This window comes from Stegodyphus dumicola, chromosome 5 (genome assembly GCF_044657685.1).
Source record: "Stegodyphus dumicola isolate Sdum_Otavi_A_Nest chromosome 5, ASM4465768v1".
NCBI classification, from domain to species: domain Eukaryota; kingdom Metazoa; phylum Arthropoda; class Arachnida; order Araneae; family Eresidae; genus Stegodyphus; species Stegodyphus dumicola.
The window spans coordinates 81,350,392-81,376,549 of NC_140772.1; the positions used below are offsets into that span (position 1 = coordinate 81,350,392).

General features: G+C 33.8%; 1 protein-coding gene across 2 annotated transcripts in view; it reads left to right on the forward strand.

Moving 5' to 3' along the window:
• Positions 1-26,158, forward strand: part of LOC118182903 (GTPase-activating Rap/Ran-GAP domain-like protein 3) — a 333,886-nt gene that overhangs the window by 130,700 nt on the left and 177,028 nt on the right. The window lies entirely within an intron of this gene.

Consider the following 26,158-nt stretch of genomic DNA (forward strand, 5'->3'; position numbering starts at 1 on the left):
ACTTAACGCAAAATCAGAAATGAATAAAAGGAATTAAATATGGCTTACTATTCTTGTAAACTTGCGTCACAGCAATTTTGCATTACTTTTTTATGAATATTTTTATAAAGGATGAAGTAATTTTTACGGAATATTTTCCTCTCAGAATATAAAAAAAAATTTAAAAGTAGAAAAGCTGTGTATGCCTCCTGATGACTGTAAATGCATTCGCGGTAAAAAAGTACTGAACAAAATGTGCGAAATGTTACTTTTCATAAAATTCTGTGCCACATCATTTTACCTCTCAAGTTCTTTTAAAATTTTTTCCGAAATTCATTTGGAAGTAATTTTTGTCAATGCAATATGAAAAATAGGAAATAAAAAGGATAATAGTAAAAAGAAGATACATGACCTTAGGTTTCAAAACCCGAGACCTGTCGTCTACAATTCCAGTGCTTTACCACAGAATCCTCAGATTCTTCGAAAGTTTGATAAATTCATACATATATTCGTGTGTTGCTTTATAAAAAATGTTACTTTAGATTTGCATTGGATTGCATTATTTATATATTATTATCTCTACTAGGAGATATCTGCTTATAAGGAAACTTTTCGTGGAAGTCTTTTTAAGTGAACCATCCAGTATTCGTATTATGCAGTAGGAAAGGCTGACATCCCAACCCGGTTAACGGCCAGATATAGAACACATAATGTACTACCAATAATAATATGCAGTATAAAAGTAGACTAACAAATGAACGTGATCCCTTAACGAACTGTTTTAAATTCTAGTTCGTTACTTATTTCTGAATAGGTTGGATTATATTTTTGAAAATGGATTATCCTCCATTTGGCCTGCCTTTGTGGGAAATTTAGGAATGGTGGATCCAAAAGTTGTAGGCTCCCTTTATCAGTCGCTAAAGTGAACTGCGTCTAAGAAGTACTTAGATTAAAAGAATTAGTAAATTTTACTGTGCATGTTTTATGCAATGCTAAATGTAAACTTCCAACCACTATAAAATACCAACTTTTCATTCCATACTGATTTTGTTAAGATACCAAATATATCCATTCTGCATTTACCAAAAACCAAACTGCTGAAGCAAAAATGTATTGATAATATATGAAACAAAAACGTATTGATAATATATGAAACAAAAACGTATTGATAATATATGAAATGTAGGTAAAAAGATAAAATATGTCAAAGAAGAATATTTTTTTTCTTTTTCAAAGATCCTTTGAAGCTATTTTTGAATTAGCTTTTTCTTGCTAGTACGGTGTACTCTTGATTATCCGGGATAATGCTGAGCAAGCAAATCATGGGTAATTGAAAAATACATATAATCCAAAATATCAGTTTTCATGACTATTATGTACAGTTATTCTTGGGGGAAAAAACAGTAATTTTTCCTTTTTTTGGGGGGGGGGAACGTTCCATCATTTGTCGAATTTCAGTCCGCATTTTTCGAAGTGCTGTTTTATCATTGTATTCGAGTCCCCTTTGGTTGATTAAATTCGAGTCCAAAGAGTTTCAATAAAAGTAATTTGTCTCGGGACTAATGCAATTGTCAGTATCATTTTCGATTGTATTTTCAGTATCACTCTCTACCTCTTATGTTCCACACTTGTAGCTTGTTCTTTATCCAATTTTTATTTGTAAAATTTCAAATTATTTTTTTAAAAAAATGGAAAAAAGTATACTCGAAAATACGTACGAAACATAAACATCTCAGCGATCAACAAAACGATACTTTAAAGTATGAACTTCAAGAACGAATTGAAGTCGTTGAAACTAAACCTAAAGACGGATTTCAGGGGCGTTTAGAGCATGATGGCACGCACGGGTAATTCGCACCCGGATAATCGAGAATGCAATATAGTAGAACGAGAATATCGTATTTAAATATGCTTGAATATTAGCTTTGCAATATTTAAAAGCAATTTTCTCTCGTATTACTTTATGTTAGATTGGTAGATCTATGATTTTCAATACCGAAAACTTGCGTTTAAAAATACCTTAACGAGGTACTATGTTTTCATAAAAAATCAAACATTTGCGCCTATTGAAACGTGATCCATGAAAAAAGGCGTGAAACTGAAAAATGAATGGAATATTTTGAATGCTGTTTTTCACTTTTCATTATGTCGCTTTTTGCTTCCATATCATTTATATTCTAAACCTAAACACTATTGACAGTGCCTAAGTTCTAATATCTTTTACACATCTTACACGTGTTCAGAAACCTGAAAACAGCCAGTTCTTGGATTGTTATCATGTATCTAACATAATGTACACAATTTATTTTGCAAATCCTAATTCCATTTGTTAATATGTGTAATTATTAAGCAGCAACATAACTGCAGCATTATTGTGATTAATAAATGTGTTTTAATATCATATGAATACATTTTTTCCGTGTTATTGGAAGTTGGCTTCAAGAATGTGAAAATACAATGTAAAGTAAAAGAAAAATTATCTGAATGGATAAATATAAAAGAATCAATATTATTTATATTATTTATATTTGTTTCTTATATCTGCTGGATAATTAGCTTAGAGAGAGTACTACACGTTGTCGTATTGCTTCTTTGCTGATTTACTTTGAAGTCATTGTATGGCTAGTAGTGATAAGCTTTAGAATAAAAGCTAACATAAAAAATTATTTCTTATTTTAATATTTTACTAGTGATTATTTTATGTCGACGATAGAGAGACATCAAAAAAGTCGTGCAATAAAATTTATGTCATGGCATTTGAGGCTTTTAAACTTACTCAACAAAAATAAGTTCGGTGTAACTGCTATTACGCGTAGTCTATAAAAAATCTTTTATTTCATTTTATCTTCATTTAACCCATAATTACATTTTCCCTATTGCCTTAATTAAGTGAGAAAATTTTTTCTTCTTCAACCTGGTACTTTAATCCATCATCTATTTCTTCTGCGTTCTGTTGTCTTAGAAAATGCTTCATCGTAATTTAGGAAGCATAACGTGTTTAGTGAAAAAGGCCATGTTAAAAAGTTTCAAGCATACATTGGAGAAAATAGTGCAGTTGTAGACGAAAGCGAAAATGCAGATCTAGTGTATTTATATCACATTATTTTCATCAAAAATTTTTATTAAAATAAACCTAATTAAAATGTTCTTAATCTGCAAGATTTTTCTGGATTTCAAAGGTATTCTTGATAATGCTTAGTACCTATCTGCCTTAAAAATTCTAAAAGATGATAGTATATCACATAATAAATATCTATAGCCTGCTTAAAAACTTTTTAAATGGAAGGACCGCTGAACTTCAGCTTGGGTCCGGAGGGAAGGTTTATTCTCTGGATAAAGGCTGTCCTCAAGATTGCGTGTCTGGACCTAACTCTTTGGAACATTATAATACATAATAAACTTTTAAGTCATCTCGACGGTTGCTTAAAATTTCATTTGCAGACGACTTTTAATTTTCCAATTAAAGATTTTGACGAATACTCTTCTGAGAGTTTGTCTCCAACTGGGCAATTTCCAATAAACTCACTTTCAAACTTTCAAAAAATAAAGCTCTGATTTTTTACAGAAATTTTGATGAACAAAATATTGCTTCCTCGACATTCGATTATTCTTCTTTGGAATTTACAGAAACATTTTAAGTATCTTGGTGTTATACTTGACCAAAAATTAACATGGAAAAACCTCATAGAATTCTTTTCTACTAAATCTGAAAGCATTATTAATGTTTTTCACAGAATTGCCACAACTACACTTTCAGTAAACTATGAAGTTAACAAACTAATGCATAAGCTGCGTATTGTGCTTTTTATTTCTCTCATTTGGCTCTCGTGCTTGGGAACATATTCTTGCAAAGAAGGTTAACAAAAGAAATCTGAGAAACGTTCAACGACGAATTCTTCTTCGTATTATTAACGGATATAGAACCTTAAGTTATGATGCTTCTTTTGTTCTTGCAGGAGTTCCTCCTATTGATATCGAAATCAAATATAAAAATAATGTTTTTGAGACATTGGTACCAGATAATTTCTAAGAATGCATATTTAGATATGTTCCCTTCCCTGATATTCCTCATACAGCTACTTTAGAGCCCATAAATTTCTGCGTCTCTAAAGAGACTATTGAAAAGTTTTTTTCATACGGTTTGCTTCACAGTAAAATGAAAAAAAAAAAAAAAAGAAAGAAAAAAAAGAAAAAAAAAACAATACGATTGGCCTTGCATTTGTCGTTTTGAAAAACAATTTGAGATTTTTTTTTTATTTTTAGCACCATATTCGAAATAAATGTACGGTTGTTCAAGGAAAAAGATTTCTCAGTGTTTATATTGCCATCAATTGGATGAAGGATAATGGGACAGCATCCTCAAGGTACCTTATATGTTCTGGTTGACTTTCTTCTCTTCACATTCTGACAACCAGCCATGACCAGTATTACCAGCGACAAATTAGAAATTCAAACTGTAGTAACCGTCAATTCTCTTAGACGTAGGAGAATTGATGTCCGTTTTGTTTATATGCATGATCATCATAGATTTTGTGGAAATGAAAGAGCTGATTCCTTAGTTAAAGATGCTTTAAATTTAACCATATATATCAATATTAGTATTACGTAATTAGTCAACTACTGTTGATCGAAGATGTCAGAATCCACTGACGTATGCTGGTTCTATTTATATAACTGATTTAAAAAACAAGAACAAAATTCATTTACCTTTGAAGACGCATCGTTGAATCTGACGTGATGTTTCAGCTGGCAATCTTCTTTACAGAAAAACCACCATTCTATTTCTTGACATCACATTTTTATTTACATAAAGAAAACATTCAAAAGGAAAAAAATTAATATTTCAATATATTTTCTTAACATGTTTACTCCAGAATTTTCTTTTCACACTGTAGCGCTTAACTTTATGAGCCTTCTATAATTATTCAATTTCGCTAGCTATGGTAACTGTACAGCCTCTCTCTGGCGCCCTTTATTGAGGGAAAGACACTTTAGATGAACAATTAACAATTAGCTTTCCAAAGAGTTATTGGAAGTCCTTTCATTATAAGAAGCTTTTAGCTAAGTGGAATGAATAATATATACCGAAGAGCTATTACATTATGACCACCCAGTTAATAACATGTATGGCCACATTCAGCCCTCAAAACTGCCAGTTCATACGTAGTTTGGAAATCGACGTATTAGGTATCAGATAATGCACAGGCCCGTCGATGTGATGTACAAGAAAACGTGATTCGTCGGACCATGCAACTTCTAATATCCAATTCCGATGTTTCTTGGCCTATGGCAGACGCAACTGGTGATGACGTGCAGTGAGTGCAGGGATATGCTCCGGCCTCCGGCTGCGTAGGCTCATACGCAGCAATGTACGCTGCGCAATGTGTTGAGAAACACTGAACTGGGTCGCCACTGTTGTAGCTGATGGGAATTTCGGCTGTTGTATCTCTTCGGTCACTCGAGCAATGCGAAAATATCTCCGCTCACCTCTTGGAATCAATGCGTCATGGACGACACATTGCTGACGGCGACTTGTCGTTTCACCATCCATACACCACTTTCGATATGTGCTCGCAACTGCACGTGAACAGCCCACTAAACGCGCCGTTTGTGATATTGATGTTCCCAGTCAAGGAACCTTAACGATTTGACCTCTATCCCGCGAGCACACGCACCGATCCGACGAACACGAGAACACGCGTCGGGTATGTCATACCCGAATAAAAAAATTGTAATTAAAAATTTGTCAAAAAAATTAAATGTAAAACCAAGTTAATACTTCATTTTAGACAAAATAGGAAAGAATAAGGTGAGGAAAAATTATTTACTTACAGTTTTTTGAACATTGTTTACAAAATGAGGTCATATGTTCCATACATATATTTTTGCTACAATTTTCACAAATGAAGTTGTGAAGTAGTCTTTCTATCCTTTTTCTTGGGGCACTCTGTACACCTCTTGTAAGTCATTTTAGGTTTTTTGGGAGACAGTTCATTGTTAACATGTTCATCGGTGGTCAGTGTTTGTCCAGAATCAGGAACCAAAGATGCTCGCCGTCGTTCATTTTGAACATTTTTCTATTAGCTGCATCCCTAAGGCTTTGAGGAAAGTACTCATCCTGTTCACGAGTGAAATTTTCTCGTATTGAATAAATATAAATATTTTTATTGTCAACTACATGTTTTAACATATCTTCATCGATAAGCAATGACAAGGAATCTAAAGGTGTTGAGAAGTTTTTAGAATACTTTGTATTTCCAGGGAGTTTAGTTATAATATTTTTGGCGCCAATTCTAACATTAGTCCGAAATTTATTTTTGTTCCATTTTTTCCAACATAAAACCTCATTGCTACATTCTAGAGTTTCATTTTCTGTTTCTGTATCTGAATCACTAATCTCTATGGGTGAATCATGATTACTATTATATTCTTCGTCATCAACATCTTCCTCTTCTTAACTAAATGAAACCTCATCAGAAGAAACTGTTTCAAGGAGATTTCTCAATCTTTTCATCTCTTCATCGTAAGGAATATACGGCGCCATGCTTACAACTCAAGAAAAACCTATACTAAAAGACTCACTGAGAAACGCGAGTACACGCACGGGTATGACATGCCCGAACAATGCTGTTCCTAAAAAACCGTTGCACTTGCCACCTCAGGAATTTCCCCCATTTAAGTATGTGATCTTGAACTCAGCTACACCAAGTTTCGTCCTTTTATGAAATAATGGGTGAGAAATATACAAAAAGAAAAATGCACATGGGTATGACATACCCGCCGCGTGTGCTCGCGGGTTATCGAAGTCTAATAAATCAACTGGTTTCCCCATAATGTCGCAAATCGCGCTATGTTTGGAAAAAGTTCCTATTTCCTCTTTATGCCGCGATTAGCATGCGAACTTGCATGCTGGGTTCCGGCAGACATGAAATAAGTGCTGCTATGAGCTCTGGAGGTGAAGAAATACTTGAGCTGGGCAGTGCTGGATAGTTAAACTGGAGAAGGGGTGTGATCAACTCACGTGAACATCGAGATGATATCTGATTGGTGCAAGCAATTGGTCTGAAAATATGACATAGATAAAAAATACAGGAAAAAATAAAAGATAAAATACAAAACAATCATCTTGTTTTTCAGTATTTACATACACAGGCTATCATAAATTAAGAAAAAAAAATCACAAAAATAGCGATAACTCCCTCAAAAATAAGCCAAACCGTGTAAAATTTCAATATGTTGCCAAGTAAGAGTAGCTGAGTAAACCTTCAATATGCAAATTAGTGGCACTGTACTCGGAATACGTCATCTGCGGGGAGCATACAAGTCCATGTTCGAGAGCAAGCATACAAGTCCAAGTTCCACATATTTCACTATGATAGTGACATCAGAAATCTGAGATAGCCAATTCGTTACAATGACCTCCAGGCATCAATTGCCAGCAGAACTAACTACGATGGAGAGCCATTGGGAGACTAGAGGCAGGACAAAGTCAAACAGAAGTGGCCAGATGGCTGAATGTGAGTTCTTCTGTGATTCATAGACTTTGGAGGCAATTTCAGACCACCGATTCGGCATCTAGGAGGTTCAGCCAAGGACGGCCAACTGCTACGACGAGAGCCGATGACCGATATTTGACATTATGTGCGCGCAGGAATGGAACCGCTACTTCGACTCTTCTTAGATCCTCCCTTGCTGCAGCCACCGGATGGTTCATGTCAACGTCAACTGTGCGTAGAACGCTTTATGAAGGTGGTCTGTATGCGAGATGACCAGCCATTTGCGTGCCGCTCACGTCACGATATAGGAGGGACCGTTTGCAGTGGGCATGACAATATGTCCACTGGACGCCTGATCAATGGAGGATTGTTCTCTTTACCGTTGAATCCAGGTTTAGTCTAGAAAGCGATAGTAAGTACGATTTGAGATGGAGAGAACCTGGAACCCGTTATCATCCGTAAAACATCGGTGAAAGAGATGCATACGGAAGAGGCAATGTATGTGTTTGGGATGGCATCTCGTTGGGTGGACGCACAGACGTCCATGTCTTTCCAAGGGCAACCGTGAATGCTCATGTTTATAGAGATGACATCCTTGATGTTTATGTTCGCCCATATGTCTGGACAATAGGTGGTGCTTTCCTGTTACAGGACGACAACACAAGACCACACAAGGCTCGCATCGTAGATGATTATCTTCAACAGGAAACAATTATGCGCATGGAGTGGCCAGCTCGATCCCCGGACTTGAACCATATTGAGAACGTTTGGGATGCTTTAGGGAAACGACTAGTTGCTCTCAATCCGCCCCCTCAGACCCTTGCCGCGCTTGCAACTGCTTTGCAAAAGCAATGGCTCTCGCTTCCTATGGAACTGATAGACCGCATAATTGAAAGCATCACATATCGCTGTATTGCTTCTAGAGGCGATCAAATTCCATATTGAAAGTACGTTTCCTATAGCAAACTGACACCTTCAATTTGTTCATTTTATACATGAGCTAATTTCTATACGACCATATTTGTCTTGTAATTTCTTTTTATGTTATTTGATACCTTACTATGTGTTGTATATTGTGGGTAAGCTTCATTAAACTCTACATGTAATTTTTCAGTAATCGTGATTTTTCCTTAATTTATGATAACCAGTGCATATACATTGTACCAGGAAGGCTATAATTTGTTGGAAAAATAGCAGTAAATCATAATTCACAGGTCACGTTGGAGGCCACCCTCCCAAGTGCTGGCTTTGAAGGATGCTGCTTCTTCTTGTACATCAAAATGTAATAATTGAGTAAATAGTAATTATGTTTGAAAGTTCTGATTGCTATTAAAAATGAAGGCAGCAAAGGGACGGAGATATCTGTACTCATCCAATACTTCATAGTGAAATATATTTAGGGTATTCAAATGTTCGCAGTCTTTCCCGAAGAATTTCGATTTTTAATTCCTTGCGAAGTACTTCATTTCGCATGTAATTCCAAAGTAATGGGTATTAGTTATCAATCTCAGGAAGCGATTTTACACCACTTGTGTAAATCAGTACTTGACACTGTGGCTCAGGCTGGGTATGCATAAGTCATTATAGTCCTCAGAATTAAAAGGTAAATTAGTCTCCTTTTTGCCAAGTCGAGCTCGGAAAATCGTCTTAACATAGCGTAAAGACACTCCATCACGTAGATTGCTTAATTTCTCACGTTCTTTATGTGATTAGACCATGTCAGTTTCAAGTTCAGGATTACTCCCTGGTATGTGGCTTGAGCCACTGCAGGGATAGGTTAGATGAAGCGCAGTACTTATTCTTAGTTTGCCGTTATGTTCGGAAAAACAATACATAGTCGCTTTACGTAACCCAACATCAGCCGCGCACGCGCAGTGGCTTTCTTCCTGGGCGAGCCCATTGTTATAGATGAAAGGTGACCATAATGTTAATAGCTCTTCGGTATATTTCATCTTATAATGCTGAGGGCACTAAAACGATCTTTCCTGCTGTTTACCATAAGCAGCATCCTGACTTTTACCTGTTTATTAATTTTAAAGTTTCTCAGTTTTTATCTGGTCACGGTAAATTTGGAAATTACCTGTTTCGTTTTAATATGAGATTTAATAATTTATGCGAGTATTCAAGAAAAGTACCTCGAGATGTGAACATTTAAATTTTTTCCAAACATATCTTCGATGGCCCTAGATTGTGCTTGCAGATCGATTTGAAAAGTTTGGATTGACTTAACCAGTGAACTTATCTGTTTTCTTAAAATATAGACTACTGTTCTCCGTTTTTATTCGTTTTATTTTTGCATGTAATAGTTAATGCTTTAATTAATTTGCTATCTTTTGCATTAATTTTATGCATCCTTTAACTGTTTCACTAAATTTCTATTATTGCTGCTTGCATCAGTTTTAATGCACTTCTCCCTCAGGAAGTCAAAATGGAAGGGAACCGAAAATGGTATTTGAAATCTAGTTGAAATATTGACGAAGTGTTAAATAAATCGGGCATCACATTTGCTCGAAAAAATTGAAGCTCTTGTGTAACTTTTAAAATAAAACTGCCTTTGAGAGCTTATATTAATTCGATTGTTTGAAAACTAAAATATGAGAGTTACTTTTAAGCTCACCTTTAAAAACTTCTAAACTTTAAGCCACCTAAGTTTCCTATAAAAACTTCACCATTACATCTTCAACTTTCAGTAAGTCCACATTAAAGTTCTTAGTTGTTTACCGCACTTATTATTCCATTTTAAAGCTATTTTCTTTTCTTCTAAGGCACAACTATTAAATAGATAAACGAGTAGTTTGGCTTCATGCACTTCTTTGAAATAATTTAGCTGAATTTAGAAAAGCTGATTTCGGTTTGAGAATAAATGTTTGCTTACATTGTTGCGCAAAATTATAGCACATAAACTGTACATTATTTTTAACGAGCCCAAGAAGTACATCAAAATATGGGAAATGCTTTGGTAGAGGAATATATTATAATGTTTATGCTCAGATTTGCTCATGGAATTAATTAAGAAGAGAAATATTCATATAAAAGCAGATACTGCAAATTAAAAGAAACTAGTAGTATCTTTGTTTATGATTATCATTCGTAAATTCCAAATACTTTAAATCTTGGTTTTAGAATGACGTGAAAGTTGAGATATTATTGCTTTATTAAGACTTAGTGGCAATAAACTTTTCCTTTCTAATTCTAAGCACACTACTCTACTGATTAATATTTTATATATTTCTATATAAAATATTTTTTCATTTTCCCCAAATATTAAAAAAGAACATTTTCGCTACTTATTGATTTTAAAATCATCATTATATTTTTCCTCTATTTTCCGGCACATGTCAGTCACTTTAATGTACTGTTACTAAATCATTTTTTTAAATCTTAGTATACTGTAGTTTTTGTTTCTGTTTTTGTTTTATTTTCTTTTGCTCAAAATCTTTTTATTAATCCTTTAAAAACTTCACCACTACATCTTCAACTTTTAGTAAGTCCACATTAAAGTTCTTAGTTGTTTACCACACTTATTCTTCCATTTCAAAGCCGCTTTCTTTTCTTCGCTGTGCTTTTTCCTTTTTGTGATTCTCCGATTTAAGTTTATTCTACAGTATTAAATGTTATTCAGTGAATATTTACGATAGATCTAATTGAATTAACTCCGTGTTTTTATCTAATGTTTGTTAACTTAGTTCGTGTTGTTCATATCTATATTTTTTATTTAATTTTAAAACATAAGCTCTCTTTATATGTGTTAGTTATCCATACATATATGTATGCTTTCCTTAAAATATTAGGTTGCGTGAAATAATTAATTTACTGTATATTTCGGATTATAATCCGACCTGTTTATAAGCTAAAAGGTAAGAATTTGCTGCAAATATTCAGCCAGAATTGAAGATCTTCCGATCTTACACTTAAGCTTACCAGCACACATCCAAACATAGATCAATTGCGCTAGAATCGGCTGGCGCGTTAATGGGAATACCAATATTTATTTAATTTTTTACTTGTAAAGAAAAGTTTATCCAAGAACTAATAACTTTGAATTATTAAAAACGAACATAACTTTTCTTCTATTAAATTAACTGGCTAATACTAATCCAAAATTTAAAAAAAATAATTAATTATCTTTTAAAAACGTAAGTGTATTGGCAGTAGCATAAAGCAGTGGCACTTAAAAATTACTTTCGAAGAAGACAATAGTAAGGTGGTCTGCAGAACATTTTTGATTTGCAAAAGTAGTTCTCATATGGAAAATGTTTGAAAAAGGCTGCTCTAAGCAAAAGCGGGGGTTTGTCTGGAAAGACGACGTCACGCCATTGATACGCCATGTGCGCCGTTATGTATCATTGTAGATGCTGGTCCTGTTCTCTAACTTCAGGAAAGAGTGATGGTCGCCTTGCTGACAATCCGTAGTGTTTAATGATAGTGATGCAGATAAGTGAATAGTAATGCAGTTATAGTGATGCAGATAAGATGTCTGTCGTCTCCGACATTGGGGGTCGTTGATTTCCCTTGTGGGCTCACTTGTACCCATAGATTTCAAATGCTCATAGCAGTCACTGGAACTCAACCAGCGCGAACAGTAGTTTAGAAGTGGGAGTCTCACTCACGATTACGAGATCATTACGCACCCCAATCGAATTCTGAGATGTAATGTTATAGGTTTCTTTTTCTTGTATACGAGCTTATATACAAAAGCATCCTTTTCTTCTTTTTTAATAATATATACTGATTCGAGATATAATATTTCTTGCCTCGAATGTGAACATGCCATAAAATGCTAATCATTTACATATTTCATTATCTTTCAGACTTCTTTCAAGTGTGTCGTGCACTTTATCGATTGTGTAACACTTTTAATGACCAACTGTATATTACAAATTACATTCTCTTTGTGAGTTAAAAAATTTAAAATGATGTATGAAAGCATAAGAGAATAAAAATGCATATACATCCCTCTGAAAGCATAAGAGAATGAAATGCATATACATCCCTCTGTCGCGCTGGAACTTATATTTAAACGTATTGACTGGAATTTAAATTTAAACGTTCTTTTACAAGAAGTATCGTCTGTCATTTTTTGTCTACATCAATATTCTTGCAGATCTTATACGTGTAACTAACACTAAATTTCAAAAAGTTAAATTTTCATATTACATTTGCATGCTTTTTATGACTGTAGAGAATTAGAATATCATTTATATTGAGCCATATAAAAAGTCATTAACCATTAACATCTATGACCTTTTTTCATTTTTCGAGTAGGTTCATAATTCCATCGGTGTAGGACTTCTATGGTTTATCGTCGAAAACCTTGTTCAGGTGTTTTTCACCGGCGTTTCGGTCGGCAAAGTTTTTACCAGCAAGAGAGTTTTGCAGAGACCTAAACAAATAGTAGTCAGACGGTGCAAGGTCTAGGCTATACGGTGGATGCATCAAAACTTCCTAACCAAGTTACGTCACTGTGTTTCGAGTCAATGCTTGTGGTCGCGAATTGTCATGATGGAACACAACTCCCTTTCTACTGGCCAATTCTGGCCGCTCTTCCTGGATTGCTTTAAGGATTTGCTTCAAAAATGGTTCGATTTTGTTGCGTTTCAGCAATATTTCACTGATGTTAATTCGGTTAATTCAAATACCATTTAATTCATGTTTCAACCAAACGTCAAGCTTCTTTTGGAAGTCTGCTCTTTTCAAATGATTCCAAACTGTCATGTGGTTGATGTTTAGTGTCTGCGCTATTTCCTGACAGCTTGCGCGCCGGTTTTGCTCCACCAGTTTCAAAATTTCATCGACGTTTTCAGTGACTGGTCGACCAGAGTGAGGTGCATCTTTGGCTTCGAAATTTTCCTAACGGTATCGAGCAAACCACCCCTGTGTCCTTCATTCACTCACAGCATTCTTACCGTAAATTTCACAAAGTTTTCGGCATGGTTTTGCAGCGTTTTCACCTTTTTTATAGTAAAAAGCGTATTTCTTCAGATGTTTCACTTAGTTTCAAATCAATATAAATTTTTACACGAACAACGAATTAGTAAACTATCTTCACAAACAATGGAGCCGTATGTCACCTTTTAAGCACATGTTCGTTTGAAACAATCGGGTGAGTGTTGCCGGATATATAGGCATCAACTGCGGGCTTTCTATATGATCCAATATATACCAAGTGTCCCATAAGTCTGTAAACATGTTAAGAATTCATAATAATTGAAGGAATTGGTAGAATTTAACCTGGCTTGCAAAACATTTATTCTCGTGAAAGGGGATATTTTTGTAAAAAAAGGGGGAAGAAAAAAAAACAGTTAAAAGTTTCGTCGACAGAGGGCACTTTACGGGAGCAAATTGTTCATTTCCGTGGAAAACTATGTTTATTTGCATGCAGGAAAATGTTTACGTCCGCCATCACCACAAATTAGTTACAAACACCATAAACTGCAGTATGTAGCATATCCGAATAGATGCGGAAGATTTCGTGGCGAATGGCGTCCTTTAACTACACCAAAGAACATGGGCTATTACGGTACACTCTATACTTGACATAATCCCTAAGCGATGACACAATTTTCTTCAAAACGTCGTACTAAGAAGCTAATCCTGCAAGAATAATCGGATTTGAACCTTTCTTCCATCCCATCTGTGTCCGAAACCTTCTTAAAACTCAAGTCTACGATTCTTGGCTAAGATAAAACATCTTCACTAATAGCGCTTTATCCACCGGTGTCAGCTTCACATTTAAAACGTTATGTACGATATGTTGAGTACTGTATGTTACGAAACGCTATGTTAAGTAGAAGGACAATTCAGGAATAAGCTGTTAACCGTAAAGCCCTGCAATTTATAACACACTTATATGGGTATTTCTTGTTACTGCGTCTGTACAGCGTCTTCTATCGACCAGACGTTATCGATTATTTTCTTTAACGATAATATCTTCCTTCACGAAAATATTTTTTTCTAAAACTACGTTTAATTCTACCACTTCTTTTAATTTGATTGTTTTTTTTAAATCTTTACAGACTTATGGGAAACCCTGTATATTTCACATTAATGGCATATCTAATATTTGCTTAAAATTTTTGGCATATCTCACCTATGTATTCACCGGATTTCCACAGTTAATTTCCATTTTCCATTGTGCATACTGAAAATCTCCTTTGAGCTGCACATCAAGACCACCTATTTTAAGTATCAACTGTCTAAGTATAACGTAATTCCTCCGTCGAGGAAATATTTCGATTTGATTGAAAGATTAGTTTAGTAATTAACAAATTATATAATAAACTTTAATATACGTTTTAGAGAACTAGTGAAATAAAACTATAACTATATCAGATATTTTAGATTTTTTTTATTCAGATTAGATTTATTTAATTTGTAAAGTAAGTTAAATGTTTTATTTTAATATATAACTTAACAGTATGCTTAACAACTCTTACTTAACGCATCTGTGAAGATCTCATTTTAAACATTCCAACTTCTCAGATTTAATTTATATATCTATAATTAACTCACTATAATCACCATTAAGAAATTTTCTTTCATTGTTCCGTAGACAAAGTAGTTTAACATTCACGAATAAAATTCATTTTCAATTTAACCATGTTAAGAAAATAGTTTCTCGCTTCCTGTACAGAATTTCGAGGCGTATTAATTCATTAATAAAATCAAGGTTAAGTCTTTAATTGCCGCATCTAGAATTAATTAACTCACCTCTGCCTCGTTAATCAAGATGGTATCTTATTATATATGCTGCCTGTAGTTAAACTTCCCAGAGTGGGGTTCGCGGAATAATGCTTTAGAAGATTAACTAATGAATCCATTTGAATCCTGACAGCGAAGGTAATTGGTGTACTGGAACATGATATCCTACAGGGAAGGAAAATGGCCAAACGTAATTAAAATATTTCCACCACAATATTTTAATCAGTTTCATCTAAGATACGTTTTGTCTTTTGGAAAAAAAAACTGGAGTTACTACATGCGAGGGAATAGAGATAGCGAAACTAGAGTTTCTAAATTTAACTTATTGGCATGAGAAATTTTAGTTAAAAACTTCTTTCAAGTTTGAATAGAAGCAGTTCTGATCTTCGTATCTTGTAACGAATTAATTTTCGTTATTTTTCGCATATTAACTCATGGATTTCCTTATCATGATACAATATCATATATTCCACGTAAAAATATTTTTAACATATACAATAAAAAATGTCATTATACTATATACATTTTTCTTTGTTCCTTTTATTTCCTCATAGCTCATGTATTACATTAGCTCATTATTACGCATGACGCATTAATGGCTAGAATGTAATACATAATTTAACATGGATCAAGCACGAAAATCATCCGATGTATGGCGTGTTCTTAAGTGCACGTTAATAAAAAGCAGTTTTAACATTTAAAAAAAATTTCTTAGCACTCAGAGTTTGAGAATTGTATTTCTTTTTTCAAATAATTCCTGAAATTATATAATTAATAATAAAGATCATTAACATATATCAACTTATTTTTCATGTGTCTGCGTTCGGAAGAAACAAAAGGGGGAATTTTTTATTTTTCTTCATTCTACCGAAATTTGCTTTCTTAAAAGCCACAATGAGAAATAATAATTTTTTTATTCAAATAACAAATATTAATCCTATTTTTTTACGAAAATTGTAACTGGTAACGTCAGTGATTTACATGTGTTTCGATTCTGATTCGAACTCCCAGGCCAAAAGGCCGATTGCATGAATAGGTCTCATGTTTTTTATCATGTTGTAGGGTTTATATTTATTTTAACTAACATTTATTTTGTTTAAACTATCTTTCCTGTCAAGCCTTACTTTCCCCTGGAATTGGCAATGCTAGAGTATGTAAATTTTAGTAGAACGCGCAAGGATTCAAATTGTCAGCGGAAGTAATCTGAGTTAAATAGAAGGGAAACGAGTTCGAAAGTGTGCTTTCTTGCTTCACGAGTGGGGAGGTGGCTAGTTAGAAATTGAAGAACCACGCGTTTCGGCCTGTGTGCTGGCCTCGGCAGATTGTTAATCTTTCAACGTAATATTCAGAAGTTTGCTGAATTATCAGCGGTATCTTAGAACGCGGTGAGGTTAGTTACGTTTAGAGAGCCTCGTAGTTAGTCACTCGTTATTATTCTCTTTTTAGTTTCTTACTTTTATTTTACCGCCGTGTCTGCGTAGTTTGTGAGCGTCAAGAGCACGCATTTGTAATTTCTAAAGTTGAATAAAAAGGGATTTAAACCCTTCTCAAGACTTTGTCTACTTTCCAGTTCTTAGCACTCACCACTATTGTTGCGTGCAGGTTGGAAGCGCGCAACATTACAATGTGTAACGTCAGTACGAGCTAATTTCCCTTAAAAAAAATCTCTACCAAGTCAACCCTCATCTTAGGCGCGTGTTCTTTGTGTGATTTGTCATATTCAAACAATTTAATCTCTTCTAGCAAGGGCTATTCGTAGTACATATTTATTAGCCAGTTCCTCGTGAATCCATATGCAGCAGAGTTTCGAATAGAAGGTGGGGCAGAGTTTCGAATAGTAGGTGAACAAAGATCGTTTCTTTCATAACTATGCTCAGGAAAGTTCTAACTATCGCTTGTCCTCTTCGGTCTTACGACGCACACTGTTCACGTAATTCTTTGCAGTCACAGGAGAAGACGACCGCCATGCAGTTCGTCACCCAGCTTTTGCCGCCCACTATGAAACTAATTAAAAGTAATACCTCGAGATAGGGCTTCTGTCTGAAATGTAAGTTATTAAATGACTTATTTAATTAAATTTCCATTAAATCTATTGTTCTGCTGACATATCAACACAGTTTGCTCACTGCGGAAATATTGCCCACAATTCAATGTTATTGTACTCCCAATTTATCACAATGTTGTTACTACAGCATAACAACGCAAAATCACCCTCCTTCATTCCATGCTAAATTTAGGCCCACCAACAGACGAGCGGTAAAGTCGCTGAACATTGGTAATTCAGTCTGGGGTTCGATCCCTAGAGAACTGGCTGGCTGCATGGGCGTTTTCGTGTTTTTTTCAAGTGTTTAACATGTATATGAGCTATTTTCTGTTAGAAAGTCCTCCACGAAGGCATCCCTACCCTTAAGCAGATAGCCCTTGAGTGCTTTGTCGTAATTAAATGAAATCTAAACTAAACTGCTTGTATAATTCATACATTAATTTTATTGTTCAGTAAATTGCAAACTATATTTTTAATTTGCTTTTTAAAAAACAAGTTTTTATAAATTATGTTATACTGCAGATTAAGCACCTTAATAAATTTGATCATTTTTATACGCAATAAGCTATTTGTCAATCAATTGTTTCTTCTGCCAAAAAGCCATATAGTTTAGTATTAAGAATCCAAGTATTGTCTTGAGAAGTTATTAAACCGTCTACGTACCTATTTTGTTTCGGCAAGAAAAAATCAGTTCTGCAGTATTTTGCTTTTTATGAGTTAATTAGCACAGAGCGGGAAACAATTTAAAACTTTTATTATTTTCCCAAAAAAGGAAATTCTGAATTAACAGTGGATTACAGTGACATATTTTAACTACAATAATGCATCAGTTCATAAAAACATTTTATATTTTTCAATATCTGAAGGTTACTATAAACCAAAATGACAATGCTTTCTTTAGAAAATGCATTCTTAGTCTTTTTTATGGTACACATTAAATAGCGTAAAGCATTCAAAAGTATAAAATATTGTGAATATCGAATACTCTTGAATATTGTGTCTCAAATTTTGTTTTGATTCGAGAAATTTTTCTCGCACGCGCGTTATAAGAAACTGGGCTTAGGATCTATTACTATAATAGTATAATAAGAAAATGAAACTTACTTAAGTCTTAGTAACAGTAGTTGCCATGATAATATAGTTCACTACGAGAAAATCAAGGCTTTACGGTGTATTGTAACATAAAAACCATGAAGTTTTTTACGACTGCTGCATACTGCTGAAAATCATATATATATCTTCTTATCTGGATTTTTTTACGATAGACTGCTTAACATGGAAATGAAATTGACGAAACTATGTACGTAACTAACGAATCATTTAATTAAGACACAATAACACGCCGAACAAATATTTGCGGTCATTTGCGGTTTTGCAGCTGAGGATGGTGGTTCGGTAAAAACATCGAAACTAGTCCTGCGAAAATTTTGAAAATATAACGCTGATTTTGTTGTTTGACTTCTGAATTAGTAACGAATCATTTGTAAATTTTTATTCTTAAATTCAAGATTTAGTTTCAACGAAAGTTCGAAAAACACGGTGTCTCTCACGCGGTTTATATTCAAATACATGTTCCTACAAAATTTCCTTATGTAGAATGAAAACGGATTCAATGAACCAGTAAGGCATCACGAAGTATTCCCAAAACTGCAACTTGAGTGTTACATTGAGTCGTAATGGTGGCATAAGAAATAAACAAATAAAGATATTTGAAAAGAAATGTTGCCTGAAAGCTACATCCTTACTGTAGAGGGCTAACCAATGGAAGCGCAACACTCAAGGATATCTGCTAAGAGAAAATATGACTTGGTGGAAGAATTTCTAATGAATATGGATTATAGTTTTGCTACATATAAAAAATAACATAAAAACTCATGCGACCAGCCCGTTCGCTGGCATTTTAATCCAAATAGAAATATTGACCTGTCATATTCACTCGGCTACTAATGCCTTGGAGGAGAACGAAAAAGAGAATGGAGATTCGGGCAAGTAATACGCAGAAAGTTCAACATGCGAAATGAACCACTGGCCAATGGACTCGAAGATTAAAGTGAAAACACCTATTTAATTATAAACGTAGAATTATAATTTATTTACTTAATTATGGCAAAATATTGGAAGGATATGTACCTAAGCAAAATCTTAGCTGTGATCGAAAATAACATAGACATAGAGTAAAGAATTCGAGTGTCTCACATACTTTTTCTCAGCCATCAACCTATAAGAAGACTTTCAGATCAAAAGCATTTTGTCTCCATTTTGGAAACACACAGCAATCTCAAATACTTACACCTTATACCGGATTCGAAATCAAGATCAGAGGGCTGTCAGTTCTATCTCTATGCTATGAATAACAACCAGCCATTTGCTTTTAAATTTTTATAGTAAATTACCATCCACTACATAAATTTATTTCAGGAATAGTTCCATACAATATAAACTATAAGCTGCTTTACATTTTATGTAATAACCTTTTTGCTATTGTTGTTGTTATAATAAGAGAGCTTCTGCAATCACGATAATAACTATATTTCTCACTTAAATTTTATTTTATTTACATCATGTAACCTGTCAAATATATTAGGCGTAATTAATGTAATTACCCATAGAGTAAAGAAGTCTCCTGATACAGAAGTTAAATTATTGCTTGTCCGTTGGTAGTGAAAAAGAAGATATTTAGTCTTGTTAAATGAGCTTCTTTTATGTTTGACCTACTTATTACAGAGAAGTGAGAACCATTTGTTGGAAAAGATCCAAAGAATAGCAAAATACGCAGGGAGTACTTGGGCAAAGTTTCAAGAAATCTTGACATTATCCGAAAGATCCGAGGCGCTTTCTGAGTTCTATTCCCATTTGTGATAGTTGTCTAAAATTGCTTTCCGTAACTCTGAAATTGCTTTACATTATCCAATATATTTTTATTTTAAAAGAGAGATAAAAGGCATACTTAAGACGTAAATCGAGGTCAAGTTACTTCGGGCGATATTAAATTTCGAAAATTCGGTTAAGATCTGCACTGTAATTGACATAAGTCTCAGTTCTTCTATAATCATGACAAATAACACTATTATCTTTGCAAGTTAACTGTTATTAAATTGAACAACTCATAGGTAAGTTTTTTGTTAGAATAAACTGCAATTTTAGGCGTAATAATTAATAATATGACGTAATAATTAATAATAGTATGTGGTGTAATAATTAAGAATAAAATAAAGGACCAAAGGAAAAAAATGGGTTGGTAAGAGTGAGTGTAACAGCAGACCGGTAGACTGCGTGTTCAGCGAGAGCGTAAAAAAAAACCCTTCGCAAACCCTTTGGGCGACCGTTCAAATCTGAAACCATTAATATTTATGTATTTAATTATTTTGTGCTCTGTGTGAACTTAATGAAGTTTGATTAACAAACTCAGAGGTTTAAAAACAATTCGTTGCCTCTCAGGAAAGAGTAAGATATTTAATTTCTTCCTTCAAACTCAAATTTTCTATCCTTTATTATCAAACTTAGCAATTTAAATGCAAGAGACGCAGTTCTTCATGTCGATTATTATTAATTAGTACCTGGATCGGTAAGATTATGCTCATGACATATTTTGTGTAGTTTATAATAACAATTTTAAATGATTAGTTAAATTAAAACGACTTTAAATAAATTCAGCTCTTTCAACGTAACTACGTGCAGTAGGATCAATTTTCCTGGAATGGTTCGCTACAAGGTTAGATAGAAAACAAAATTTGCACAATAGGTTAGGGAAGCCCACTTTCCAAGTCCTTGGTTGAAATCAGGTACTAAGTTGTTAAATTACTGTAATTGATTAAAATTATCTTTATTCTTGAGTTCAAAGGAATTACTACTAATTTCAAAGGAATACTCTGTTTTATACATAAGCAAAATGTCAAATGTTTATGAACAACTGTGAAACGCTAAAGTAGCCTCTCTAGTATTAAATTTACTATTTCACGACTTATGAAATGGCCGATTATTGGACTGATTGAATTACAATCTAACAGTCAGCTCTTTCACAGAGAGTAAGATAAACAAAATAATATTATTTTAATGTTGTTTATCATGGGTTGGGAACTTCACAGATATTCGTAAAAAATACATTTTTACAACAAGCCATTCTGCTACCGAATATTTTATGCTCCAAAAAGCTTACAGAATTTATCTTGAAGCAAGAAGAAACATTCTAAGCCCAGAAACGTTTTTTCCTGAGTGAATCTAATCAGCTGCAAACAAAGTTCAAAGAATGTAGTCGAAGAAAATCAGGCAACAAATTCCTTAGAGTGACAGCTTTTGTCGAGTAGGAGGAGAAAGGTGAATATAGGAGTATTTCTGAAGATCTCTCTGGAGGTATTTTTTTTGCTTACAGGAGGACTCCGTAAGCGCCATTTTTCTTTCCTTACTAAAGATTTAATGACGATGGTCTTCTATTGATGAAGCCGGGATTTGTTGCAGGCTAAGCATTCTAAGTGATACACCGAAGTATTACTGACTTGTGAATAGAATATTTCCTTTTCTAATTAACATAGTTTAGGTTTTATTGAACAAATATTTTTAGGAACTGAAAAATAGATCTTTCAAAAAGTGTGTATTTTAGTGGAAATATTGCTAAGGAAAATATCAATAAAGCTTCCATGCTTGTTTCTATAAATAATTGTTATACGTTATAATTTCTATGGGATTACACTGACTTCAACTGCTTGCTCTTATATCTAATGGCTAACCACTAATGTTAAGCACAGAGACTGACAGGTTATCCATACTTCTTAAAATATTACACTCAAATGTAAAATCTAATCTAAAAGCATGACTTGTGGGTAGTATAACTAAAGAAACAAACTAAACATTGACTTTTTTGTATTATTCCAAAATGTTCTCAGTTAGGATTATTTTCCAGTTTCAAAATATGCCGTTTTCCGTACCATTTTCATAAACATCTGTTCTGAACCAGTATCGAGACAAGACAAGGAATATAGGAAAGATATTAAAGTTAACTGTTAGTAAAGCCTAAATCATAACTGTAACAAGGTGTGAATGCATCTTTGACTATTAAGATTCGTGTCGTTGATAATGTTAATACGGCAAATCTTATCTAAAAATTCATATTAAGGAACGATATGTTTTATTTATGAACATAAAAAGTATAGAAATGTAGGAAAGCTGTACCTGTTCCCAATACATTACATTGAGCAACATTTTCATGCTAAATGATGAAAGGTTGTAGATTTATTTATTTTATGACGAAATAAACATAAAATTTTAAAAAAACACAATAACATAAAATCGCCCTTTTAAGTATCGAGTACTACTTGTATCCACATACTTGTTTTACTGCTTTTAAAGTTAACTAAAATTACACCATAAGTTGTCTTTCAAAAGATTTATCCTGAGATTTGAAGCTTCAACGTGTTTCATTCTTTAGTAAACAGAAGAAATGAGAAAAGCAGATCTAGCAGTTTTCCAGCAAGAAAGCAGTGCGAGAGTTAAGACGTGTCATACAAAAACACAGCGTAACATAACATAAACACAACATAAGCGGTGAGAAGTAATTTCAGTGTCATCCAAGGCACGATTAAGACAGTCTCTGTCTCTAAACTCCGAGTTCTCCTATAGGCCTCTGCCATTGATTTTCCTTTTATCTTATGAAATGAAAAGAAAATAAAGGGAACTAGCGGAGTTCATCTAAAAGGTGGGCAAATTTTGATTTAGTCTAGACTTACCTAGACCCAGATTTGCAGCGTATTGAAGGAATGAATATTAAAAACAGTCAAGCAAAATGAAACAAAAATAGCGAAATGCATAAAAATTTACTGAAATTACAATGTCTCCCTCAGGCTCCAATGTTTGTCTAGTCCTTTGACAATATTGTTCTAAATCAGATGTCTATTTGGCTGTTATTATACTTACTCTTAATTTTTAAGCAAGCGGGGCTGAGATATTGACTTATTAGAAACCGAAAACCGAAATTAGTCGAAAGGAGACCATAAATGTTTAGTTTTTGTTACAGGAAACAAAAGTTAGTAACACTTGTTTTCAAGGAAATATGATACTATATGTTGTAGGGACATAAAACCCATTACTTGAACGTTTAGGGCACTATTTCATTCTAAAAGACTGTAGATTACTTAGGAACCCTTCGAAATAAAAGAGCTGAAATGGAATCCTACATCATAATGGAAACAAGCATCCATCATTGCCACTTATATAAGCTGCATGCATGAAAGAATCACATAACAATATAAATCTTTTGCTCAGTAATTTAAACTATGAGAAATATTCATAACATTTGAAAATAAGAGATTTAATTTTGTGACAAATAAAACATATTGGGGAATAGAAGAAACAAAGGGAATCATTGCAGTAAAATTTATGGCCCCCAAAAAAGGAAAACATTAACGTCAGTGATTAAAAATGCAGTATTCTTTAAAAGGTTTTTAGCGCGTCGTCTGAAAGTAAAGTTTCCATCGTTTCTCATGAAACTACGTATTATGAAGAGCTTTGTGAAAACAATGGATAAAAAAGGAGAAGATATTCTTTTCTTAAAATACATTTACCCAATAATTCTGAAGCCCTTTTTGTTGGTCTATAAAACAGAGAACTATAAAATTGTCCTGAATGTGAAAGTGTGCTGACTAATCTGATGGATGCATGAAAATTCTTTAACATGGCAATGAACTTAGGCAACCAGACGACAAGCAATTATAGAGAGAAACTAAGACAAAGCAGGAAAATACAGTGTATGTGTGACTTATCTCACCTGCCTGACAGTAACATCATAACAAACCCACAAAAGTCATCATGGCAAGGAATGAAAGATTGCGCCTATCGTTAGCAAGAGCCTTGACCACTATACAGCTGACACAGATGATAGTACGACTTTGCTCAGCTCCACTCCCAGTTTTGATGGAGAGCACCCCCGAGGGGACAGGTCCGAGCATCTGCGACCTCTTTTCCCGTACCACTAACCTCTGAAAAGGACTTTCGGTTCTCCGCATATTTATAGTGCCCCCATACCGCACAGAAATTATACGTTTACAAAATCACATGCCTTCTCGAAGATTCGAACCCGGGCCCTTCAGTACGGCAATCAGCGTCGCTAACCACTATCGAGGTTTGGCAGCGGAAGATACACTGCATAGCTTTAGATTCATTTGCTTATCTCAAAACCTGATTTCTCTCAGTGATCTCTAGATAGAGCCGTAAATGACGAGCAAGAAGAAGATTTCCCTCAAGATACATGTGCAGAGGAATCATATTGTAAGGAAATATAGAATCTTAAGAAGCTAATCGTCTACTTTTGGACTTTTTTAAGCAGAGTTAAAATTGCAAATAAATTAGTTTAAAATCAAATGGAATTTTACGTTTGAAGTAAATGAAATAGATTTGTATCGAAGCCAAAAAACTGAAGAAATCCGCAATGCCCTCGCAGGGATTTGAACTCCGGGCTTCCTGAATACGCTTCGAGTGTACTTCCAGTTACACCACAAAGACATGCGGAAAGAAGTGAAAAAATACCTTATATACTCCCTCTTTTAAAGGGCGACTGAGGATTATGGGACCTTAACGCCAAATCCTGTGATGACGAATTATCCGTCACTACCTTTTAGTTCGGGTGCCACTTGGAATGTCATGAGGTTATATCGAAACAAGGAAACTGTAGAAGCTCGAATTTCCCTCACCAGGACTCAAAATCTCGACCTCTCGAATACCCGTCGAGCTTGCTCCAGTTACCCCACGAAAGCATGCGGAAAGAAGGGCGAAAATGCCTTTGTAGGTTAAACAATAATACTTTGCAAAAGAAAAAAAAACACACTGATTACCTAAAACCAATGCCTTGTACCAAAATATATTTCCTGGATTTAAAATCAGCGTAAAATAATGCTATAAAATTTAGTTTTCGAAGTAACAAATTTAATGCTATTGTTCGTTGTTATCATAATTATTTTAATAAACAGCAAAATGAACTCATCAAGTATTGTTTTTACAATTATTTCTAAAATCTGCTTCCAGTAAACTACTACGTCAGTTTTCAAAATTTTGCGTGGCTTAATATTTAGTGTACTAACATAAGTATACTTATCTAAGGTTATTTATTTATTTCTAACGAGCATCAGCTATTGAACTTTTGTTTTAAATTAAACAAATCATGTACAAAAGCAACTGGAAATATAGGTAGCTGTTTTAATATCTTGAGGCTGAACTCTTACAAAATTTTATTGCATTTTACTCATTAGGTTTCAGCGATCTTAACCTTACTACTTATCTTTATTGCGTATCCACACTACATTAAAATTGGCTCAGGGATGAAAAAGGCAGGTTCGGAAATATCGGCGGAAATAAAAAGAATGGACTTTCGTAATAACTGTATTATTTTTAGCTTCTACGCAGTTGGTAATAAAAGCGGTCATTAAATGCACTGAAAACGATGCTTAATTGCTCCCGATGGAATTCTTCCAATTAAAACCTGTTTCAGATTTCTGAGTTTTATTGGGGTTTTATAGCTGCGTTGGAAAAAGTAAATGAATTTCGATTAATCTTTTCCGTAGTAAAATATCTACTCGGCAATGTATTTTCTTACAGTTTATTTCACAATGATTATATATATATATATATATATATATATATATATATATATATATGGAGAGAGTAAGGAATTTAGTTAATTGTGGATCAATTAAAAATTACAAAAATTTTTATTACAATTAAAACTTAGTGAAATTAAAATATTTCCATTAACATTTTATGAAATTAAATTGATTGTAATTAAAACCGTAGTTTTCTTCTGCACTGAGATATTATTATGGCATTATTTATCTAATAAATAAAATGAAAATATCTCAAGATTACAATTGATAATGATACATAAAAGATTGGAAACAATCATCCAAATGTAAGGAAACATAACATATAGATTTTATTTTAACAGAAATGCTTCCAG